Below are 19,732 nucleotides of genomic sequence, written 5' to 3' on the forward strand. Positions count from 1 at the left end.
TCAAATGCTGCTGTTACCTGACCAGTTCGATTGTTAGTTTGCCAGATTCTCAATCTCTGGGATGTGAGATCATGCACCAGGTTTAGTGAATGTTTAAGGGTGAAGGTCTTTAGTCTCTGCACAAATTCCACAAACATAGCTCAGGTCCTGCTCAACATGTCAACATGTGGCGACAGCAAGTGCTTTTGGGGTCCTACATAAAACGCCCGGCTAGCTCAGTCGGTAGAGCATGAGACTCTTAATCTCAGGGTCGTGGGTTCGAGCCCCACGTTGGGCGAGAGGCTGATTTGTTTGAGAGAAATGTTGAAATTTAGTTAATCTGTTTGCGCAAAATACGTCTAAAAAAGAAGAGAAAGGAACATACATCGTCCCTGGGTGGGCTCGAGCCACCATCCTTTCGGTTAACAGCCGAACGCGCTACCCGATTGCGCCACAGAGACCAGATGCTTCGGTGCTTACATAGTTCTTCCTCAAAAGAAAAACCCAACAAGCACATTCCTCCTGTTTGCTGGCTTTTGATGAAATGAGCCAATGCATAAAGGATGCAACATCAAGGTCACTCACACTTTTCTGCTAGCTTGTCTAAAATTTGCCCTTCCTTCAATTACTCACTTGTCACGACCTGCAGGTCTTTAAACAAAAGGTCAGTTTGTAGACCCTTTTCCTGTCACAGTTTTGATCCTTTTGTCCACCAGTCATCGGAATGTGTATGATTTTCACCAGTTTACACAGTGTAGCTCCCTTGCCTTCAGTTGCAGGGTTATGTCCTCTTAGATATGACGCTTTTGAAATTATATGTGAAAATGCACCCAAAACCTATTCAAAACAGATTTGATGGAAGCACTGCAGGAGCTCTGCTCCAAGACGCATTTTGTCCAGAAAATGTGGTGTCATGAATGCATCCATATCACCAACACACATTTACAAACCAAACCATAGGCAATAAAATACATGAGTAAACTGATTTGTGGACCTTTGTGGCACTTGGTACTGCTGAGATCAGGATCATTACAGAGTTCAGCAATCATTTTCCCAACTAGGTCATTGATACATTGGAATCCCCAATGTTTTCTGGAACAGAATATGCCTTTCGGATGAGAATAAAAAAAGACTTCAAGAACCAAAAAAGAAGTTAAGCTGCCTTCAGCTGATGTACTCAGACTAAAGGGAAACACTTTAAATCCCAAGGTGAAATGCACATGGTCAAAATTTTATCAGGACAGAGTACATGTTTTACTTTGATATTAAGAGCGATCACTGGATTGTCTTCCAGTAAATTAATGTTTTCTTCCGCTACAAAACGTTTTTTCAACAACTATAAAGAGGCTATGCAACGAAACTGAGCGGGGATGTCAAGTGCCTTTAATGGTACATTTTTGACCCCACTTCAAATGCTGCTGTTACCTGACCAGTTCGATTGTTAGTTTGCCAGATTCTCAATCTCTGGGATGTGAGATCATGCACCAGGTTTAGTGAATGTTTAAGGGTGAAGGTCTTTAGTCTCTGCACAAATTCCACAAACATAGCTCAGGTCCTGCTCAACATGTCAACATGTGGCGACAGCAAGTGCTTTTGGGGTCCTACATGAAACGCCCGGCTAGCTCAGTCGGTAGAGCATGAGACTCTTAATCTCAGGGTCGTGGGTTCGAGCCCCACGTTGGGCGAGAGGCTGATTTGTTTGAGAGAAATGTTGAAATTTAGTTAATCTGTTTGCGCAAAATACGTCTAAAAAAGAAGAGAAAGGAACATACATCGTCCCTGGGTGGGCTCGAACCACCATCCTTTCGGTTAACAGCCGAACGCGCTAACCGATTGCGCCACAGAGACCAGATGCTTCGGTGCTTACATAATTCTTCCTCAAAAGAAAAACCCAACAAGCACATTCCTCCTGTTTGCTGGCTTTTGATGAAATGAGCCAATGCATAAAGGATGCAACATCAAGGTCACTCACACTTTTCTGCTAGCTTGTCTAAAATTTGCCCTTCCTTCAATTACTCACTTGTCACGACCTGCAGGTCTTCAAACAAAAGGTCAGTTTGTAGACCCTTTTCCTGTCACAGTTTTGATCCTTTTGTCCACCAGTCATCGGAATGTGTATGATTTTCACCAGTTTACACAGTGTAGCTCCCTTGCCTTCAGTTGCAGGGTTATGTCCTCTTAGATATGACGCTTTTGAAATTATATGTGAAAATGCACCCAAAACCTATTCAAAACAGATTTGATGGAAGCACTGCAGGAGCTCTGCTCCAAGACGCATTTTGTCCAGAAAATGTGGTGTCATGAATGCATCCATATCACCAACACACATTTACAAACCAAACCATAGGCAATAAAATACATGAGTAAACTGATTTGTGGACCTTTGTGGCACTTGGTACTGCTGAGATCAGGATCATTACAGAGTTCAGCAATCATTTTCCCAACTAGGTCATTGATACATTGGAATCCCCAATGTTTTCTGGAACAGAATATGCCTTTCGGATGAGAATAAAAAAAGACTTCAAGAACCAAAAAAGAAGTTAAGCTGCCTTCAGCTGATGTACTCAGACTAAAGGGAAACACTTTAAATCCCAAGGTGAAATGCACATGGTCAAAATTTTATCAGGACAGAGTACATGTTTTACTTTGATATTAAGAGCGATCACTGGATTGTCTTCCAGTAAATTAATGTTTTCTTCCGCTACAAAATGTTTTTTCAACAACTATAAAGAGGCTATGCAACGAAACTGAGCGGGGATGTCAAGTGCCTTTAATGGTACATTTTTGACCCCACTTCAAATGCTGCTGTTACCTGACCAGTTCGATTGTTAGTTTGCCAGATTCTCAATCTCTGGGATGTGAGATCATGCACCAGGTTTAGTGAATGTTTAAGGGTGAAGGTCTTTAGTCTCTGCACAAATTCCACAAACATAGCTCAGGTCCTGCTCAACATGTCAACATGTGGCGACAGCAAGTGCTTTTGGGGTCCTACATAAAACGCCCGGCTAGCTCAGTCGGTAGAGCATGAGACTCTTAATCTCAGGGTCGTGGGTTCGAGCCCCACGTTGGGCGAGAGGCTGATTTGTTTGAGAGAAATGTTGAAATTTAGTTAATCTGTTTGCGCAAAATACGTCTAAAAAAGAAGAGAAAGGAACATACATCGTCCCTGGGTGGGCTCGAACCACCGTCCTTTCGGTTAACAGGCGAACGCGCTAACCGATTGCGCCGCAGAGACCAGATGCTTCTGTGCTTACACAGTTCTTCCTCAAAAGAAAAACCCAACAAGCACATTCCTCCTGTTTGCTGGCTTTTGATGAAATGAGCCAATGCATAAAGGATGCAACATCAAGGTCACTCACACTTTTCTGCTAGCTTGTCTAAAATTTGCCCTTCCTTCAATTACTCACTTGTCAAGACCTGCAGGTCTTCAAACAAAAGGTCAGTTTGTAGACCCTTTTCCTGTCAAAGTTTTGATCCTTTTGTCCACCAGTCATCGGAATGTGTATGATTTTCACCAGTTTACACAGTGTAGCTCCCTTGCCTTCAGTTGCAGGGTTATGTCCTCTTAGATATGACGCTTTTGAAATTATATGTGAAAATGCACCCAAAACCTATTCAAAACAGATTTGATGGAAGCACTGCAGGAGCTCTGCTCCAAGACGCATTTTGTCCAGAAAATGTGGTGTCATGAATGCATCCATATCACCAACACACATTTACAAACCAAACCATAGGCAATAAAATACATGAGTAAACTGATTTGTGGACCTTTGTGGCACTTGGTACTGCTGAGATCAGGATCATTACAGAGTTCAGCAATCATTTTCCCAACTAGGTCATTGATACATTGGAATCCCCAATGTTTTCTGGAACAGAATATGCCTTTCGGATGAGAATAAAAAAAGACTTCAAGAACCAAAAAAGAAGTTAAGCTGCCTTCAGCTGATGTACTCAGACTAACGGGAAACACTTTAAATCCCAAGGTGAAATGCACATGGTCAAAATTTTATCAGGACAGAGTACATGTTTTACTTTGATATTAAGAGCGATCACTGGATTGTCTTCCAGTAAATTAATGTTTTCTTCCGCTACAAAACGTTTTTTCAACAACTATAAAGAGGCTATGCAACGAAACTGAGCGGGGATGTCAAGTGCCTTTAATGGTACATTTTTGACCCCACTTCAAATGCTGCTGTTACCTGACCAGTTCGATTGTTAGTTTGCCAGATTCTCAATCTCTGGGATGTGAGATCATGCACCAGGTTTAGTGAATGTTTAAGTGTGAAGGTCTTTAGTCTCTGCACAAATTCCACAAACATAGCTCAGGTCCTGCTCAACATGTCAACATGTGGCGACAGCAAGTGCTTTTGGGGTCCTACAAAAAACGCCCGGCTAGCTCAGTCGGTAGAGCATGAGACTCTTAATCTCAGGGTCGTGGGTTCGAGCCCCACGTTGGGCGAGAGGCTGATTTGTTTGAGAGAAATGTTGAAATTTAGTTAATCTGTTTGCGCAAAATACGTCTAAAAAAGAAGAGAATGGAACATACATCTTCCCTGGGTGGGCTCGAACCACCATCCTTTCGGTTAACAGCCGAACGCGCTAACCGATTGCGCCACAGAGACCAGATGCTTCTGTGCTTACATAGTTCTTCCTCAAAAGAAAAACCCAACAAGCACATTCCTCCTGTTTGCTGGCTTTTGATGAAATGAGCCAATGCATAAAGGATGCAACATCAAGGTCACTCACACTTTTCTGCTAGCTTGTCTAAAATTTGCCCTTCCTTCAATTACTCACTTGTCAAGACCTGCAGGTCTTCAAACAAAAGGTCAGTTTGTAGACCCTTTTCCTGTCAAAGTTTTGATCCTTTTGTCCACCAGTCATCGGAATGTGTATGATTTTCACCAGTTTACACAGTGTAGCTCCCTTGCCTTCAGTTGCAGGGTTCTGTCCTCTTAGATATGACGCTTTTGAAATTATATGTGAAAATGCACCCAAAACCTATTCAAAACAGATTTGATGGAAGCACTGCAGGAGCTCTGCTCCAAGACGCATTTTGTCCAGAAAATGTGGTGTCATGAATGCATCCATATCACCAACACACATTTACAAACCAAACCATAGGCAATAAAATACATGAGTAAACTGATTTGTGGACCTTTGTGGCACTTGGTACTGCTGAGATCAGGATCATTACAGAGTTCAGCAATCATTTTCCCAACTAGGTCATTGATACATTGGAATCCCCAATGTTTTCTGGAACAGAATATGCCTTTCGGATGAGAATAAAAAAAGACTTCAAGAACCAAAAAAGAAGTTAAGCTGCCTTCAGCTGATGTACTCAGACTAACGGGAAACACTTTAAATCCCAAGGTGAAATGCACATGGTCAAAATTTTATCAGGACAGAGTACATGATTTACTTTGATATTAAGAGCGATCACTGGATTGTCTTCCAGTAAATTAATGTTTTCTTCCGCTACAAAACGTTTTTTCAACAACTATAAAGAGGCTATGCAACGAAACTGAGCGGGGATGTCAAGTGCCTTTATTGGTACATTTTTGACCCCACTTCAAATGCTGCTGTTACCTGACCAGTTCGATTGTTAGTTTGCCAGATTCTCAATCTCTGGGATGTGAGATCATGCACCAGGTTTAGTGAATGTTTAAGGGTGAAGGTCTTTAGTCTCTGCACAAATTCCACAAACATAGCTCAGGTCCTGCTCAACATGTCAACATGTGGCGACAGCAAGTGCTTTTGGGGTCCTACATAAAACGCCCGGCTAGCTCAGTCGGTAGAGCATGAGACTCTTAATCTCAGGGTCGTGGGTTTGAGCCCCACGTTGGGCGAGAGGCTGATTTGTTTGAGAGAAATGTTGAAATTTAGTTAATCTGTTTGCGCAAAATACGTCTAAAAAAGAAGAGAAAGGAACATACATCGTCCCTGGGTGGGCTCGAACCACCATCCTTTCGGTTAACAGCCGAACGCGCTAACCGATTGCGCCACAGAGACCAGATGCTTCGGTGCTTACATAGTTCTTCCTCAAAAGAAAAACCCAACAAGCACATTCCTCCTGTTTGCTGGCTTTTGATGAAATGAGCCAATGCATAAAGGATGCAACATCAAGGTCACTCACACTTTTCTGCTAGCTTGTCTAAAATTTGCCCTTCCTTCAATTACTCACTTGTCACGACCTGCAGGTCTTTAAACAAAAGGTCAGTTTGTAGACCCTTTTCCTGTCACAGTTTTGATCCTTTTGTCCACCAGTCATCGGAATGTATATGATTTTCACCAGTTTACACAGTGTAGCTCCCTTGCCTTCAGTTGCAGGGTTATGTCCTCTTAGATATGACGCTTTTGAAATTATATGTGAAAATGCACCCAAAACCTATTCAAAACAGATTTGATGGAAGCACTGCAGGAGCTCTGCTCCAAGACGCATTTTGTCCAGAAAATGTGGTGTCATGAATGCATCCATATCACCAACACACATTTACAAACCAAACCATAGGCAATAAAATACATGAGTAAACTGATTTGTGGACCTTTGTGGCACTTGGTACTGCTGAGATCAGGATCATTACAGAGTTCAGCAATCATTTTCCCAACTAGGTCATTGATACATTGGAATCCCCAATGTTTTCTGGAACAGAATATGCCTTTCGGATGAGAATAAAAAAAGACTTCAAGAACCAAAAAAGAAGTTAAGCTGCCTTCAGCTGATGTACTCAGACTAAAGGGAAACACTTTAAATCCCAAGGTGAAATGCACATGGTCAAAATTTTATCAGGACAGAGTACATGTTTTACTTTGATATTAAGAGCGATCACTGGATTGTCTTCCAGTAAATTAATGTTTTCTTCCGCTACAAAACGTTTTTTCAACAACTATAAAGAGGCTATGCAACGAAACTGAGCGGGGATGTCAAGTGCCTTTAATGGTACATTTTTGACCCCACTTCAAATGCTGCTGTTACCTGACCAGTTCGATTGTTAGTTTGCCAGATTCTCAATCTCTGGGATGTGAGATCATGCACCAGGTTTAGTGAATGTTTAAGGGTGAAGGTCTTTAGTCTCTGCACAAATTCCACAAACATAGCTCAGGTCCTGCTCAACATGTCAACATGTGGCGACAGCAAGTGCTTTTGGGGTCCTACATGAAACGCCCGGCTAGCTCAGTCGGTAGAGCATGAGACTCTTAATCTCAGGGTCGTGGGTTCGAGCCCCACGTTGGGCGAGAGGCTGATTTGTTTGAGAGAAATGTTGAAATTTAGTTAATCTGTTTGCGCAAAATACGTCTAAAAAAGAAGAGAAAGGAACATACATCGTCCCTGGGTGGGCTCGAACCACCATCCTTTCGGTTAACAGCCGAACGCGCTAACCGATTGCGCCACAGAGACCAGATGCTTCGGTGCTTACATAATTCTTCCTCAAAAGAAAAACCCAACAAGCACATTCCTCCTGTTTGCTGGCTTTTGATGAAATGAGCCAATGCATAAAGGATGCAACATCAAGGTCACTCACACTTTTCTGCTAGCTTGTCTAAAATTTGCCCTTCCTTCAATTACTCACTTGTCACGACCTGCAGGTCTTCAAACAAAAGGTCAGTTTGTAGACCCTTTTCCTGTCACAGTTTTGATCCTTTTGTCCACCAGTCATCGGAATGTGTATGATTTTCACCAGTTTACACAGTGTAGCTCCCTTGCCTTCAGTTGCAGGGTTATGTCCTCTTAGATATGACGCTTTTGAAATTATATGTGAAAATGCACCCAAAACCTATTCAAAACAGATTTGATGGAAGCACTGCAGGAGCTCTGCTCCAAGACGCATTTTGTCCAGAAAATGTGGTGTCATGAATGCATCCATATCACCAACACACATTTACAAACCAAACCATAGGCAATAAAATACATGAGTAAACTGATTTGTGGACCTTTGTGGCACTTGGTACTGCTGAGATCAGGATCATTACAGAGTTCAGCAATCATTTTCCCAACTAGGTCATTGATACATTGGAATCCCCAATGTTTTCTGGAACAGAATATGCCTTTCGGATGAGAATAAAAAAAGACTTCAAGAACCAAAAAAGAAGTTAAGCTGCCTTCAGCTGATGTACTCAGACTAAAGGGAAACACTTTAAATCCCAAGGTGAAATGCACATGGTCAAAATTTTATCAGGACAGAGTACATGTTTTACTTTGATATTAAGAGCGATCACTGGATTGTCTTCCAGTAAATTAATGTTTTCTTCCGCTACAAAATGTTTTTTCAACAACTATAAAGAGGCTATGCAACGAAACTGAGCGGGGATGTCAAGTGCCTTTAATGGTACATTTTTGACCCCACTTCAAATGCTGCTGTTACCTGACCAGTTCGATTGTTAGTTTGCCAGATTCTCAATCTCTGGGATGTGAGATCATGCACCAGGTTTAGTGAATGTTTAAGGGTGAAGGTCTTTAGTCTCTGCACAAATTCCACAAACATAGCTCAGGTCCTGCTCAACATGTCAACATGTGGCGACAGCAAGTGCTTTTGGGGTCCTACATGAAACGCCCGGCTAGCTCAGTCGGTAGAGCATGAGACTCTTAATCTCAGGGTCGTGGGTTCGAGCCCCACGTTGGGCGAGAGGCTGATTTGTTTGAGAGAAATGTTGAAATTTAGTTAATCTGTTTGCGCAAAATACGTCTAAAAAAGAAGAGAAAGGAACATACATCGTCCCTGGGTGGGCTCGAACCACCATCCTTTCGGTTAACAGCCGAACGCGCTAACCGATTGCGCCACAGAGACCAGATGCTTCGGTGCTTACATAATTCTTCCTCAAAAGAAAAACCCAACAAGCACATTCCTCCTGTTTGCTGGCTTTTGATGAAATGAGCCAATGCATAAAGGATGCAACATCAAGGTCACTCACACTTTTCTGCTAGCTTGTCTAAAATTTGCCCTTCCTTCAATTACTCACTTGTCACGACCTGCAGGTCTTCAAACAAAAGGTCAGTTTGTAGACCCTTTTCCTGTCACAGTTTTGATCCTTTTGTCCACCAGTCATCGGAATGTGTATGATTTTCACCAGTTTACACAGTGTAGCTCCCTTGCCTTCAGTTGCAGGGTTATGTCCTCTTAGATATGACGCTTTTGAAATTATATGTGAAAATGCACCCAAAACCTATTCAAAACAGATTTGATGGAAGCACTGCAGGAGCTCTGCTCCAAGACGCATTTTGTCCAGAAAATGTGGTGTCATGAATGCATCCATATCACCAACACACATTTACAAACCAAACCATAGGCAATAAAATACATGAGTAAACTGATTTGTGGACCTTTGTGGCACTTGGTACTGCTGAGATCAGGATCATTACAGAGTTCAGCAATCATTTTCCCAACTAGGTCATTGATACATTGGAATCCCCAATGTTTTCTGGAACAGAATATGCCTTTCGGATGAGAATAAAAAAAGACTTCAAGAACCAAAAAAGAAGTTAAGCTGCCTTCAGCTGATGTACTCAGACTAAAGGGAAACACTTTAAATCCCAAGGTGAAATGCACATGGTCAAAATTTTATCAGGACAGAGTACATGTTTTACTTTGATATTAAGAGCGATCACTGGATTGTCTTCCAGTAAATTAATGTTTTCTTCCGCTACAAAATGTTTTTTCAACAACTATAAAGAGGCTATGCAACGAAACTGAGCGGGGATGTCAAGTGCCTTTAATGGTACATTTTTGACCCCACTTCAAATGCTGCTGTTACCTGACCAGTTCGATTGTTAGTTTGCCAGATTCTCAATCTCTGGGATGTGAGATCATGCACCAGGTTTAGTGAATGTTTAAGGGTGAAGGTCTTTAGTCTCTGCACAAATTCCACAAACATAGCTCAGGTCCTGCTCAACATGTCAACATGTGGCGACAGCAAGTGCTTTTGGGGTCCTACATGAAACGCCCGGCTAGCTCAGTCGGTAGAGCATGAGACTCTTAATCTCAGGGTCGTGGGTTCGAGCCCCACGTTGGGCGAGAGGCTGATTTGTTTGAGAGAAATGTTGAAATTTAGTTAATCTGTTTGCGCAAAATACGTCTAAAAAAGAAGAGAAAGGAACATACATCGTCCCTGGGTGGGCTCGAACCACCATCCTTTCGGTTAACAGCCGAACGCGCTAACCGATTGCGCCACAGAGACCAGATGCTTCGGTGCTTACATAGTTCTTCCTCAAAAGAAAAACCCAACAAGCACATTCCTCCTGTTTGCTGGCTTTTGATGAAATGAGCCAATGCATAAAGGATGCAACATCAAGGTCACTCACACTTTTCTGCTAGCTTGTCTAAAATTTGCCCTTCCTTCAATTACTCACTTGTCACGACCTGCAGGTCTTCAAACAAAAGGTCAGTTTGTAGACCCTTTTCCTGTCACAGTTTTGATCCTTTTGTCCACCAGTCATCGGAATGTGTATGATTTTCACCAGTTTACACAGTGTAGCTCCCTTGCCTTCAGTTGCAGGGTTATGTCCTCTTAGATATGACGCTTTTGAAATTATATGTGAAAATGCACCCAAAACCTATTCAAAACAGATTTGATGGAAGCACTGCAGGAGCTCTGCTCCAAGACGCATTTTGTCCAGAAAATGTGGTGTCATGAATGCATCCATATCACCAACACACATTTACAAACCAAACCATAGGCAATAAAATACATGAGTAAACTGATTTGTGGACCTTTGTGGCACTTGGTACTGCTGAGATCAGGATCATTACAGAGTTCAGCAATCATTTTCCCAACTAGGTCATTGATACATTGGAATCCCCAATGTTTTCTGGAACAGAATATGCCTTTCGGATGAGAATAAAAAAAGACTTCAAGAACCAAAAAAGAAGTTAAGCTGCCTTCAGCTGATGTACTCAGACTAAAGGGAAACACTTTAAATCCCAAGGTGAAATGCACATGGTCAAAATTTTATCAGGACAGAGTACATGTTTTACTTTGATATTAAGAGCGATCACTGGATTGTCTTCCAGTAAATTAATGTTTTCTTCCGCTACAAAACGTTTTTTCAACAACTATAAAGAGGCTATGCAACGAAACTGAGCGGGGATGTCAAGTGCCTTTAATGGTACATTTTTGACCCCACTTCAAATGCTGCTGTTACCTGACCAGTTCGATTGTTAGTTTGCCAGATTCTCAATCTCTGGGATGTGAGATCATGCACCAGGTTTAGTGAATGTTTAAGGGTGAAGGTCTTTAGTCTCTGCACAAATTCCACAAACATAGCTCAGGTCCTGCTCAACATGTCAACATGTGGCGACAGCAAGTGCTTTTGGGGTCCTACATGAAACGCCCGGCTAGCTCAGTCGGTAGAGCATGAGACTCTTAATCTCAGGGTCGTGGGTTCGAGCCCCACGTTGGGCGAGAGGCTGATTTGTTTGAGAGAAATGTTGAAATTTAGTTAATCTGTTTGCGCAAAATACGTCTAAAAAAGAAGAGAAAGGAACATACATCGTCCCTGGGTGGGCTCGAACCACCATCCTTTCGGTTAACAGCCGAACGCGCTAACCGATTGCGCCACAGAGACCAGATGCTTCGGTGCTTACATAATTCTTCCTCAAAAGAAAAACCCAACAAGCACATTCCTCCTGTTTGCTGGCTTTTGATGAAATGAGCCAATGCATAAAGGATGCAACATCAAGGTCACTCACACTTTTCTGCTAGCTTGTCTAAAATTTGCCCTTCCTTCAATTACTCACTTGTCACGACCTGCAGGTCTTCAAACAAAAGGTCAGTTTGTAGACCCTTTTCCTGTCACAGTTTTGATCCTTTTGTCCACCAGTCATCGGAATGTGTATGATTTTCACCAGTTTACACAGTGTAGCTCCCTTGCCTTCAGTTGCAGGGTTATGTCCTCTTAGATATGACGCTTTTGAAATTATATGTGAAAATGCACCCAAAACCTATTCAAAACAGATTTGATGGAAGCACTGCAGGAGCTCTGCTCCAAGACGCATTTTGTCCAGAAAATGTGGTGTCATGAATGCATCCATATCACCAACACACATTTACAAACCAAACCATAGGCAATAAAATACATGAGTAAACTGATTTGTGGACCTTTGTGGCACTTGGTACTGCTGAGATCAGGATCATTACAGAGTTCAGCAATCATTTTCCCAACTAGGTCATTGATACATTGGAATCCCCAATGTTTTCTGGAACAGAATATGCCTTTCGGATGAGAATAAAAAAAGACTTCAAGAACCAAAAAAGAAGTTAAGCTGCCTTCAGCTGATGTACTCAGACTAAAGGGAAACACTTTAAATCCCAAGGTGAAATGCACATGGTCAAAATTTTATCAGGACAGAGTACATGTTTTACTTTGATATTAAGAGCGATCACTGGATTGTCTTCCAGTAAATTAATGTTTTCTTCCGCTACAAAACGTTTTTTCAACAACTATAAAGAGGCTATGCAACGAAACTGAGCGGGGATGTCAAGTGCCTTTAATGGTACATTTTTGACCCCACTTCAAATGCTGCTGTTACCTGACCAGTTCGATTGTTAGTTTGCCAGATTCTCAATCTCTGGGATGTGAGATCATGCACCAGGTTTAGTGAATGTTTAAGGGTGAAGGTCTTTAGTCTCTGCACAAATTCCACAAACATAGCTCAGGTCCTGCTCAACATGTCAACATGTGGCGACAGCAAGTGCTTTTGGGGTCCTACATGAAACGCCCGGCTAGCTCAGTCGGTAGAGCATGAGACTCTTAATCTCAGGGTCGTGGGTTCGAGCCCCACGTTGGGCGAGAGGCTGATTTGTTTGAGAGAAATGTTGAAATTTAGTTAATCTGTTTGCGCAAAATACGTCTAAAAAAGAAGAGAAAGGAACATACATCGTCCCTGGGTGGGCTCGAACCACCATCCTTTCGGTTAACAGCCGAACGCGCTAACCGATTGCGCCACAGAGACCAGATGCTTCGGTGCTTACATAATTCTTCCTCAAAAGAAAAACCCAACAAGCACATTCCTCCTGTTTGCTGGCTTTTGATGAAATGAGCCAATGCATAAAGGATGCAACATCAAGGTCACTCACACTTTTCTGCTAGCTTGTCTAAAATTTGCCCTTCCTTCAATTACTCACTTGTCACGACCTGCAGGTCTTCAAACAAAAGGTCAGTTTGTAGACCCTTTTCCTGTCACAGTTTTGATCCTTTTGTCCACCAGTCATCGGAATGTGTATGATTTTCACCAGTTTACACAGTGTAGCTCCCTTGCCTTCAGTTGCAGGGTTATGTCCTCTTAGATATGACGCTTTTGAAATTATATGTGAAAATGCACCCAAAACCTATTCAAAACAGATTTGATGGAAGCACTGCAGGAGCTCTGCTCCAAGACGCATTTTGTCCAGAAAATGTGGTGTCATGAATGCATCCATATCACCAACACACATTTACAAACCAAACCATAGGCAATAAAATACATGAGTAAACTGATTTGTGGACCTTTGTGGCACTTGGTACTGCTGAGATCAGGATCATTACAGAGTTCAGCAATCATTTTCCCAACTAGGTCATTGATACATTGGAATCCCCAATGTTTTCTGGAACAGAATATGCCTTTCGGATGAGAATAAAAAAAGACTTCAAGAACCAAAAAAGAAGTTAAGCTGCCTTCAGCTGATGTACTCAGACTAAAGGGAAACACTTTAAATCCCAAGGTGAAATGCACATGGTCAAAATTTTATCAGGACAGAGTACATGTTTTACTTTGATATTAAGAGCGATCACTGGATTGTCTTCCAGTAAATTAATGTTTTCTTCCGCTACAAAACGTTTTTTCAACAACTATAAAGAGGCTATGCAACGAAACTGAGCGGGGATGTCAAGTGCCTTTAATGGTACATTTTTGACCCCACTTCAAATGCTGCTGTTACCTGACCAGTTCGATTGTTAGTTTGCCAGATTCTCAATCTCTGGGATGTGAGATCATGCACCAGGTTTAGTGAATGTTTAAGGGTGAAGGTCTTTAGTCTCTGCACAAATTCCACAAACATAGCTCAGGTCCTGCTCAACATGTCAACATGTGGCGACAGCAAGTGCTTTTGGGGTCCTACATGAAACGCCCGGCTAGCTCAGTCGGTAGAGCATGAGACTCTTAATCTCAGGGTCGTGGGTTCGAGCCCCACGTTGGGCGAGAGGCTGATTTGTTTGAGAGAAATGTTGAAATTTAGTTAATCTGTTTGCGCAAAATACGTCTAAAAAAGAAGAGAAAGGAACATACATCGTCCCTGGGTGGGCTCGAACCACCATCCTTTCGGTTAACAGCCGAACGCGCTAACCGATTGCGCCACAGAGACCAGATGCTTCGGTGCTTACATAATTCTTCCTCAAAAGAAAAACCCAACAAGCACATTCCTCCTGTTTGCTGGCTTTTGATGAAATGAGCCAATGCATAAAGGATGCAACATCAAGGTCACTCACACTTTTCTGCTAGCTTGTCTAAAATTTGCCCTTCCTTCAATTACTCACTTGTCACGACCTGCAGGTCTTCAAACAAAAGGTCAGTTTGTAGACCCTTTTCCTGTCACAGTTTTGATCCTTTTGTCCACCAGTCATCGGAATGTGTATGATTTTCACCAGTTTACACAGTGTAGCTCCCTTGCCTTCAGTTGCAGGGTTATGTCCTCTTAGATATGACGCTTTTGAAATTATATGTGAAAATGCACCCAAAACCTATTCAAAACAGATTTGATGGAAGCACTGCAGGAGCTCTGCTCCAAGACGCATTTTGTCCAGAAAATGTGGTGTCATGAATGCATCCATATCACCAACACACATTTACAAACCAAACCATAGGCAATAAAATACATGAGTAAACTGATTTGTGGACCTTTGTGGCACTTGGTACTGCTGAGATCAGGATCATTACAGAGTTCAGCAATCATTTTCCCAACTAGGTCATTGATACATTGGAATCCCCAATGTTTTCTGGAACAGAATATGCCTTTCGGATGAGAATAAAAAAAGACTTCAAGAACCAAAAAAGAAGTTAAGCTGCCTTCAGCTGATGTACTCAGACTAAAGGGAAACACTTTAAATCCCAAGGTGAAATGCACATGGTCAAAATTTTATCAGGACAGAGTACATGTTTTACTTTGATATTAAGAGCGATCACTGGATTGTCTTCCAGTAAATTAATGTTTTCTTCCGCTACAAAACGTTTTTTCAACAACTATAAAGAGGCTATGCAACGAAACTGAGCGGGGATGTCAAGTGCCTTTAATGGTACATTTTTGACCCCACTTCAAATGCTGCTGTTACCTGACCAGTTCGATTGTTAGTTTGCCAGATTCTCAATCTCTGGGATGTGAGATCATGCACCAGGTTTAGTGAATGTTTAAGGGTGAAGGTCTTTAGTCTCTGCACAAATTCCACAAACATAGCTCAGGTCCTGCTCAACATGTCAACATGTGGCGACAGCAAGTGCTTTTGGGGTCCTACATGAAACGCCCGGCTAGCTCAGTCGGTAGAGCATGAGACTCTTAATCTCAGGGTCGTGGGTTCGAGCCCCACGTTGGGCGAGAGGCTGATTTGTTTGAGAGAAATGTTGAAATTTAGTTAATCTGTTTGCGCAAAATACGTCTAAAAAAGAAGAGAAAGGAACATACATCGTCCCTGGGTGGGCTCGAACCACCATCCTTTCGGTTAACAGCCGAACGCGCTAACCGATTGCGCCACAGAGACCAGATGCTTCGGTGCTTACATAATTCTTCCTCAAAAGAAAAACCCAACAAGCACATTCCTCCTGTTTGCTGGCTTTTGATGAAATGAGCCAATGCATAAAGGATGCAACATCAAGGTCACTCACACTTTTCTGCTAGCTTGTCTAAAATTTGCCCTTCCTTCAATTACTCACTTGTCACGACCTGCAGGTCTTCAAACAAAAGGTCAGTTTGTAGACCCTTTTCCTGTCACAGTTTTGATCCTTTTGTCCACCAGTCATCGGAATGTGTATGATTTTCACCAGTTTACACAGTGTAGCTCCCTTGCCTTCAGTTGCAGGGTTATGTCCTCTTAGATATGACGCTTTTGAAATTATATGTGAAAATGCACCCAAAACCTATTCAAAACAGATTTGATGGAAGCACTGCAGGAGCTCTGCTCCAAGACGCATTTTGTCCAGAAAATGTGGTGTCATGAATGCATCCATATCACCAACACACATTTACAAACCAAACCATAGGCAATAAAATACATGAGTAAACTGATTTGTGGACCTTTGTGGCACTTGGTACTGCTGAGATCAGGATCATTACAGAGTTCAGCAATCATTTTCCCAACTAGGTCATTGATACATTGGAATCCCCAATGTTTTCTGGAACAGAATATGCCTTTCGGATGAGAATAAAAAAAGACTTCAAGAACCAAAAAAGAAGTTAAGCTGCCTTCAGCTGATGTACTCAGACTAAAGGGAAACACTTTAAATCCCAAGGTGAAATGCACATGGTCAAAATTTTATCAGGACAGAGTACATGTTTTACTTTGATATTAAGAGCGATCACTGGATTGTCTTCCAGTAAATTAATGTTTTCTTCCGCTACAAAACGTTTTTTCAACAACTATAAAGAGGCTATGCAACGAAACTGAGCGGGGATGTCAAGTGCCTTTAATGGTACATTTTTGACCCCACTTCAAATGCTGCTGTTACCTGACCAGTTCGATTGTTAGTTTGCCAGATTCTCAATCTCTGGGATGTGAGATCATGCACCAGGTTTAGTGAATGTTTAAGGGTGAAGGTCTTTAGTCTCTGCACAAATTCCACAAACATAGCTCAGGTCCTGCTCAACATGTCAACATGTGGCGACAGCAAGTGCTTTTGGGGTCCTACATGAAACACCCGGCTAGCTCAGTCGGTAGAGCATGAGACTCTTAATCTCAGGGTCGTGGGTTCGAGCCCCACGTTGGGCGAGAGGCTGATTTGTTTGAGAGAAATGTTGAAATTTAGTTAATCTGTTTGCGCAAAATACGTCTAAAAAAGAAGAGAAAGGAACATACATCGTCCCTGGGTGGGCTCGAACCACCATCCTTTCGGTTAACAGCCGAACGCGCTAACCGATTGCGCCACAGAGACCAGATGCTTCGGTGCTTACATAGTTCTTCCTCAAAAGAAAAACCCAACAAGCACATTCCTCCTGTTTGCTGGCTTTTGATGAAATGAGCCAATGCATAAAGGATGCAACATCAAGGTCACTCACACTTTTCTGCTAGCTTGTCTAAAATTTGCCCTTCCTTCAATTACTCACTTGTCACGACCTGCAGGTCTTCAAACAAAAGGTCAGTTTGTAGACCCTTTTCCTGTCACAGTTTTGATCCTTTTGTCCACCAGTCATCGGAATGTGTATGATTTTCACCAGTTTACACAGTGTAGCTCCCTTGCCTTCAGTTGCAGGGTTATGTCCTCTTAGATATGACGCTTTTGAAATTATATGTGAAAATGCACCCAAAACCTATTCAAAACAGATTTGATGGAAGCACTGCAGGAGCTCTGCTCCAAGACGCATTTTGTCCAGAAAATGTGGTGTCATGAATGCATCCATATCACCAACACACATTTACAAACCAAACCATAGGCAATAAAATACATGAGTAAACTGATTTGTGGACCTTTGTGGCACTTGGTACTGCTGAGATCAGGATCATTACAGAGTTCAGCAATCATTTTCCCAACTAGGTCATTGATACATTGGAATCCCCAATGTTTTCTGGAACAGAATATGCCTTTCGGATGAGAATAAAAAAAGACTTCAAGAACCAAAAAAGAAGTTAAGCTGCCTTCAGCTGATGTACTCAGACTAAAGGGAAACACTTTAAATCCCAAGGTGAAATGCACATGGTCAAAATTTTATCAGGACAGAGTACATGTTTTACTTTGATATTAAGAGCGATCACTGGATTGTCTTCCAGTAAATTAATGTTTTCTTCCGCTACAAAACGTTTTTTCAACAACTATAAAGAGGCTATGCAACGAAACTGAGCGGGGATGTCAAGTGCCTTTAATGGTACATTTTTGACCCCACTTCAAATGCTGCTGTTACCTGACCAGTTCGATTGTTAGTTTGCCAGATTCTCAATCTCTGGGATGTGAGATCATGCACCAGGTTTAGTGAATGTTTAAGGGTGAAGGTCTTTAGTCTCTGCACAAATTCCACAAACATAGCTCAGGTCCTGCTCAACATGTCAACATGTGGCGACAGCAAGTGCTTTTGGGGTCCTACATGAAACGCCCGGCTAGCTCAGTCGGTAGAGCATGAGACTCTTAATCTCAGGGTCGTGGGTTCGAGCCCCACGTTGGGCGAGAGGCTGATTTGTTTGAGAGAAATGTTGAAATTTAGTTAATCTGTTTGCGCAAAATACGTCTAAAAAAGAAGAGAAAGGAACATACATCGTCCCTGGGTGGGCTCGAACCACCATCCTTTCGGTTAACAGCCGAACGCGCTAACCGATTGCGCCACAGAGACCAGATGCTGCTGTGCTTACATAATTCTTCCTCAAAAGAAAAACCCAACAAGCACATTCCTCCTGTTTGCTGGCTTTTGATGAAATGAGCCAATGCATAAAGGATGCAACATCAAGGTCACTCACACTTTTCTGCTAGCTTGTCTAAAATTTGCCCTTCCTTCAATTACTCACTTGTCACGACCTGCAGGTCTTCAAACAAAAGGTCAGTTTGTAGACCCTTTTCCTGTCACAGTTTTGATCCTTTTGTCCACCAGTCATCGGAATGTGTATGATTTTCACCAGTTTACACAGTGTAGCTCCCTTGCCTTCAGTTGCAGGGTTATGTCCTCTTAGATATGACGCTTTTGAAATTATATGTGAAAATGCACCCAAAACCTATTCAAAACAGATTTGATGGAAGCACTGCAGGAGCTCTGCTCCAAGACGCATTTTGTCCAGAAAATGTGGTGTCATGAATGCATCCATATCACCAACACACATTTACAAACCAAACCATAGGCAATAAAATACATGAGTAAACTGATTTGTGGACCTTTGTGGCACTTGGTACTGCTGAGATCAGGATCATTACAGAGTTCAGCAATCATTTTCCCAACTAGGTCATTGATACATTGGAATCCCCAATGTTTTCTGGAACAGAATATGCCTTTCGGATGAGAATAAAAAAAGACTTCAAGCACCAAAAAAGAAGTTAAGCTGCCTTCAGCTGATGTATTCAGACTAAAGGGAAACACTTTAAATCCCAAGGTGAAATGCACATGGTCAAAATTTTATCAGGACAGAGTACATGTTTTACTTTGATATTAAGAGCGATCACTGGATTGTCTTCCAGTAAATTAATGTTTTCTTCCGCTACAAAACGTTTTTTCAACAACTATAAAGAGGCTATGCAACGAAACTGAGCGGGGATGTCAAGTGCCTTTAATGGTACATTTTTGACCCCACTTCAAATGCTGCTGTTACCTGACCAGTTCGATTGTTAGTTTGCCAGATTCTCAATCTCTGGGATGTGAGATCATGCACCAGGTTTAGTGAATGTTTAAGGGTGAAGGTCTTTAGTCTCTGCACAAATTCCACAAACATAGCTCAGGTCCTGCTCAACATGTCAACATGTGGCGACAGCAAGTGCTTTTGGGGTCCTACATGAAACGCCCGGCTAGCTCAGTCGGTAGAGCATGAGACTCTTAATCTCAGGGTCGTGGGTTCGAGCCCCACGTTGGGCGAGAGGCTGATTTGTTTGAGAGAAATGTTGAAATTTAG

The 19,732-nt window shown here is 42.2% G+C and overlaps 26 non-coding genes across 26 annotated transcripts; 15 read left to right on the forward strand and 11 right to left on the reverse strand.

The window, feature by feature from the left end:
- The first annotated feature begins 204 nt into the window (after nucleotides 1–204).
- On the forward strand, nucleotides 205–277 carry trnak-cuu (transfer RNA lysine (anticodon CUU)). Its single transcript has one exon. It is a non-coding gene; the product is annotated as a tRNA-Lys (tRNA).
- Nucleotides 278–1,591: 1,314 nt separating this feature from the next.
- trnak-cuu (transfer RNA lysine (anticodon CUU)) lies at nucleotides 1,592–1,664 on the forward strand. The gene has a single exon. It is a non-coding gene; the product is annotated as a tRNA-Lys (tRNA).
- An 89-nt stretch (nucleotides 1,665–1,753) lies between these two features.
- Nucleotides 1,754–1,827, reverse strand: trnan-guu (transfer RNA asparagine (anticodon GUU)). The gene has a single exon. It is a non-coding gene; the product is annotated as a tRNA-Asn (tRNA).
- A 1,151-nt stretch (nucleotides 1,828–2,978) lies between these two features.
- On the forward strand, nucleotides 2,979–3,051 carry trnak-cuu (transfer RNA lysine (anticodon CUU)). Its single transcript has one exon. It is a non-coding gene; the product is annotated as a tRNA-Lys (tRNA).
- Nucleotides 3,052–4,365: 1,314 nt separating this feature from the next.
- Nucleotides 4,366–4,438, forward strand: trnak-cuu (transfer RNA lysine (anticodon CUU)). The gene has a single exon. It is a non-coding gene; the product is annotated as a tRNA-Lys (tRNA).
- A 1,314-nt stretch (nucleotides 4,439–5,752) lies between these two features.
- Nucleotides 5,753–5,825, forward strand: trnak-cuu (transfer RNA lysine (anticodon CUU)). The gene has a single exon. It is a non-coding gene; the product is annotated as a tRNA-Lys (tRNA).
- An 89-nt stretch (nucleotides 5,826–5,914) lies between these two features.
- Nucleotides 5,915–5,988, reverse strand: trnan-guu (transfer RNA asparagine (anticodon GUU)). Its single transcript has one exon. It is a non-coding gene; the product is annotated as a tRNA-Asn (tRNA).
- Nucleotides 5,989–7,139: 1,151 nt separating this feature from the next.
- Nucleotides 7,140–7,212, forward strand: trnak-cuu (transfer RNA lysine (anticodon CUU)). Its single transcript has one exon. It is a non-coding gene; the product is annotated as a tRNA-Lys (tRNA).
- Nucleotides 7,213–7,301: 89 nt separating this feature from the next.
- trnan-guu (transfer RNA asparagine (anticodon GUU)) lies at nucleotides 7,302–7,375 on the reverse strand. Its single transcript has one exon. It is a non-coding gene; the product is annotated as a tRNA-Asn (tRNA).
- Nucleotides 7,376–8,526: 1,151 nt separating this feature from the next.
- On the forward strand, nucleotides 8,527–8,599 carry trnak-cuu (transfer RNA lysine (anticodon CUU)). Its single transcript has one exon. It is a non-coding gene; the product is annotated as a tRNA-Lys (tRNA).
- Nucleotides 8,600–8,688: 89 nt separating this feature from the next.
- On the reverse strand, nucleotides 8,689–8,762 carry trnan-guu (transfer RNA asparagine (anticodon GUU)). The gene has a single exon. It is a non-coding gene; the product is annotated as a tRNA-Asn (tRNA).
- Nucleotides 8,763–9,913: 1,151 nt separating this feature from the next.
- Nucleotides 9,914–9,986, forward strand: trnak-cuu (transfer RNA lysine (anticodon CUU)). The gene has a single exon. It is a non-coding gene; the product is annotated as a tRNA-Lys (tRNA).
- Nucleotides 9,987–10,075: 89 nt separating this feature from the next.
- trnan-guu (transfer RNA asparagine (anticodon GUU)) lies at nucleotides 10,076–10,149 on the reverse strand. Its single transcript has one exon. It is a non-coding gene; the product is annotated as a tRNA-Asn (tRNA).
- Nucleotides 10,150–11,300: 1,151 nt separating this feature from the next.
- On the forward strand, nucleotides 11,301–11,373 carry trnak-cuu (transfer RNA lysine (anticodon CUU)). The gene has a single exon. It is a non-coding gene; the product is annotated as a tRNA-Lys (tRNA).
- An 89-nt stretch (nucleotides 11,374–11,462) lies between these two features.
- On the reverse strand, nucleotides 11,463–11,536 carry trnan-guu (transfer RNA asparagine (anticodon GUU)). Its single transcript has one exon. It is a non-coding gene; the product is annotated as a tRNA-Asn (tRNA).
- Nucleotides 11,537–12,687: 1,151 nt separating this feature from the next.
- Nucleotides 12,688–12,760, forward strand: trnak-cuu (transfer RNA lysine (anticodon CUU)). The gene has a single exon. It is a non-coding gene; the product is annotated as a tRNA-Lys (tRNA).
- An 89-nt stretch (nucleotides 12,761–12,849) lies between these two features.
- Nucleotides 12,850–12,923, reverse strand: trnan-guu (transfer RNA asparagine (anticodon GUU)). Its single transcript has one exon. It is a non-coding gene; the product is annotated as a tRNA-Asn (tRNA).
- A 1,151-nt stretch (nucleotides 12,924–14,074) lies between these two features.
- trnak-cuu (transfer RNA lysine (anticodon CUU)) lies at nucleotides 14,075–14,147 on the forward strand. The gene has a single exon. It is a non-coding gene; the product is annotated as a tRNA-Lys (tRNA).
- Nucleotides 14,148–14,236: 89 nt separating this feature from the next.
- trnan-guu (transfer RNA asparagine (anticodon GUU)) lies at nucleotides 14,237–14,310 on the reverse strand. The gene has a single exon. It is a non-coding gene; the product is annotated as a tRNA-Asn (tRNA).
- A 1,151-nt stretch (nucleotides 14,311–15,461) lies between these two features.
- trnak-cuu (transfer RNA lysine (anticodon CUU)) lies at nucleotides 15,462–15,534 on the forward strand. Its single transcript has one exon. It is a non-coding gene; the product is annotated as a tRNA-Lys (tRNA).
- An 89-nt stretch (nucleotides 15,535–15,623) lies between these two features.
- trnan-guu (transfer RNA asparagine (anticodon GUU)) lies at nucleotides 15,624–15,697 on the reverse strand. Its single transcript has one exon. It is a non-coding gene; the product is annotated as a tRNA-Asn (tRNA).
- Nucleotides 15,698–16,848: 1,151 nt separating this feature from the next.
- Nucleotides 16,849–16,921, forward strand: trnak-cuu (transfer RNA lysine (anticodon CUU)). Its single transcript has one exon. It is a non-coding gene; the product is annotated as a tRNA-Lys (tRNA).
- Nucleotides 16,922–17,010: 89 nt separating this feature from the next.
- On the reverse strand, nucleotides 17,011–17,084 carry trnan-guu (transfer RNA asparagine (anticodon GUU)). The gene has a single exon. It is a non-coding gene; the product is annotated as a tRNA-Asn (tRNA).
- A 1,151-nt stretch (nucleotides 17,085–18,235) lies between these two features.
- trnak-cuu (transfer RNA lysine (anticodon CUU)) lies at nucleotides 18,236–18,308 on the forward strand. The gene has a single exon. It is a non-coding gene; the product is annotated as a tRNA-Lys (tRNA).
- Nucleotides 18,309–18,397: 89 nt separating this feature from the next.
- On the reverse strand, nucleotides 18,398–18,471 carry trnan-guu (transfer RNA asparagine (anticodon GUU)). Its single transcript has one exon. It is a non-coding gene; the product is annotated as a tRNA-Asn (tRNA).
- A 1,151-nt stretch (nucleotides 18,472–19,622) lies between these two features.
- On the forward strand, nucleotides 19,623–19,695 carry trnak-cuu (transfer RNA lysine (anticodon CUU)). The gene has a single exon. It is a non-coding gene; the product is annotated as a tRNA-Lys (tRNA).
- The last annotated feature ends 37 nt before the right edge of the window (nucleotides 19,696–19,732 follow it).

This window comes from Brachyhypopomus gauderio, unplaced genomic scaffold, assembly GCF_052324685.1.
Source record: "Brachyhypopomus gauderio isolate BG-103 unplaced genomic scaffold, BGAUD_0.2 sc159, whole genome shotgun sequence".
NCBI classification, from domain to species: Eukaryota; Metazoa; Chordata; class Actinopteri; order Gymnotiformes; family Hypopomidae; genus Brachyhypopomus; species Brachyhypopomus gauderio.